Genomic DNA, 2,953 nt, shown 5'->3' on the forward strand with positions numbered 1-2,953 from the left:
CTGCTTTCCCAAATCCTTTCTCCACCTGTTGACTGATGCTGGACCTTCCATAATTAGAGATTAATTCCTTTAGATATTAAAAGATAAATTTTCTTTGGAAGATATCATTTATAACCCCTTTCTTTACATTTTACATTTTCAGAGTAGGTTATGATGACGTGTGGTATGGGTGACAAAAGCATGAACCTTGGGCATGAGTTGGGCAGGCAGAGTGGAAAAGGGCAACCAAGAGAGCTTGGGGACCCTAAATTCTTAACATTTGTACTTTACAGCTTTGTATGGGAGGGGAAAATCAACCTTGAGAAAGATTCCTGCCCACTTTACTATAGCCTGAAAATTCACTTATCACTTCCACCTCCCCCACCCCCAGGCATACCACTGATGTAATCTTAGCTGACTTATCGTTCTCTGGATCAAGAAGAAAAATGAAAGAAACATCAGTTACACACAACAGATGGCTTCACAATTTTACAAAAGGAAATCTATTGCATGGGCTCCAAAGTGCCCCCCCCCTTTTCCATTTAGTGAAGTATATCGCTCATACATAAACAATAAGTGTGTAGTAATAGTTGTGAACTTACAAAACAAACATATATAACATCATCCAGGGCTTTACCTCACCCTACCACCAATACCTTGCACTGTTGTGAAACATTTTTAACTAATGATTAAAGACCATCCTCAAAATATTACTACTAACCACAGTATCTTATATTTGGTGTCTTTTTCCTCCAACCCACCCTATTATTATTATTGTTATTTTTATATCATTTATATGTGAACATTCATGAGCAATAAGTGTATAGTAAAAGTTGTGAACTTACAAAGCAAATGTGCCTAACTTCACACAGGGGTCCCATACATCAACCAACCACCAACACCTTGCGTTGTTGTGAGACATTTCTTACAAATTATGAAAGAATATTTCAAAATCTTACAACTAACTATAATCCTTATCTTACATTTGGTGTATTTTCCCCCCAACCTACTCTATCATTATTTTTTAAATATATTTTTATGACAGAAGTTGTAAACTTACAAAACAATCATGCACATGTGCAGAATTCCCAAACAACACCCCTCTATCAACACATCACACTGTGGTGGAACATTTGTTACAGATTATGAGATAATATCATCAGATTATTACCAGGTCTATAGCCTATATTTGCATACTTTTTCCAAACTCCCTCACTATCAACATGGCACATCTTCGGCATAGATGCATGAATATTACATTATTTTTGTTAACCACAGTCCATAGGTCACTCCAGTTGTATTTTTTTCTATGCTTTTCCACATTCGCACCACCCTGCAATAGTGATGTACTTCTCTTCTAGCTCACAAAGGACACTCTTGCACCTGTACCATCAGCCATAATTCTCATCCACCCCTGGGTTTACTGTGCTATTCAGTCCCTAGATTATTCTTTAGCTTTCTGTCAATTGGCATTTACATACCTAGACTACACTTTTCAGCCACAATCCCATTTATTAATATAAACCAGCTGTTACTCACTATAATGTGTTACCTTCAACTCTATACATTTCCATACTCTTGCGGTAAAGTTAATTAAAACTTCTACATACATTAAACATCAGTAGTCCATCTCAGACCTCCTCTTATCTCCTTTAAGAATCCACCACCTACCACCAGGTCATGAAGATACTTTCCTACATTTTCCTCTAGAAACTTTATGATTCTTGCTTTTATATTTAGTTTTTTTTTTTTCCATTTTGAGTTAATTTTTGTATAAGGTGTGAGAGAGGGGTCCTCATTCCTTCTTTTGGCTATGAATATCCAGTTCTCCCAGCACCATTTGTTGAATGGACTGTTCTACCTGAGCTGGGTGGATTTGACAGGTTTGTCAAAAATCACTTGACCCTAGATTTGAGGGTCTATTTCTGAGTTCTCAATTCAGTTCCATTGATCGATGTGTCTGTCTTTATGCCAGTACCATGCTATTTTTACCACTGTAGCTAGGTAATATGATTTAAAGCAACCCCCTCCCCAGAAGTGAGAGTCCTCCAACTTTCCTTTTCCTCTTTAAGGTGTTTCTGGCTATTCAGGATCCTTTCACTTCCAAATAAATTTGATGATTGTGCTTTCCATTTCCTTAAAAAATGATGGTGGAATTTTTATTGGGATTGCATTGAATCTGTATATCAATTTGAGTAGAACTGACATCTTAATGACACTTAGTCTTTCAATCCATGAGCATAGAAAATTCTTCCAATTATTTGGTCTTTCTAAAAAAAATTTTCTAACAATGAGTTGTAGATTTCTGAATATAAGTGCTTTACATTGTTGGTTAAGTTTATTCCTAAATATTTGGGTTTTATCTGTCATATTTTATTTTCACCACTCTTTTGACACTTTCAGTTACTTTTACAGATATAATCTTCATTTTTAGACTCTCTTCCAAGCCTCCCTCTCCTGTTTTTTCTTTTCAGGCTATAGCACACTCTTTAGTATTTCCTGCAAAGCTGGTCTCGTGGTTAGAAACTCTCTCAGTTTCTGTTTATCTGTGAATATTCTAAACTTGCCCTCATTTTCGAAAGACAATCTTGCCACATATAAGATTCTTGGCTGGAAGTTTTTCTCTTGCAGTATCTTAAATATATCAGACTACTGTCATCTTGCTTCCATAGTTCCTGATGAGAAAATGGCACTTAATCTTATTGGATATCCCTTATATGTTATGCATTGCTTTTCTCTTGCTGTTCTCAGAATTCTCTCTTTAACTTTGGCATTTGACATTCTGAATTAGTATGTGTCTCAGAGTTAGTCTATTTGGATTTATTTGGGTGGGCGTATGTAGTGCTTCTTGGACATGGATATCCATGTCCTTCAATAGGTATGAGAAATTTTCTACCATTATTACTTCAAATATATCTTCTGCCCCTCTTCCCTTCTCTTCTCCTTCTGGGACAGCCATGACACATACATTTGC

Source organism: Dasypus novemcinctus, chromosome 9, assembly GCF_030445035.2.
Source record: "Dasypus novemcinctus isolate mDasNov1 chromosome 9, mDasNov1.1.hap2, whole genome shotgun sequence".
Classification (NCBI taxonomy): domain Eukaryota; kingdom Metazoa; phylum Chordata; class Mammalia; order Cingulata; family Dasypodidae; genus Dasypus; species Dasypus novemcinctus.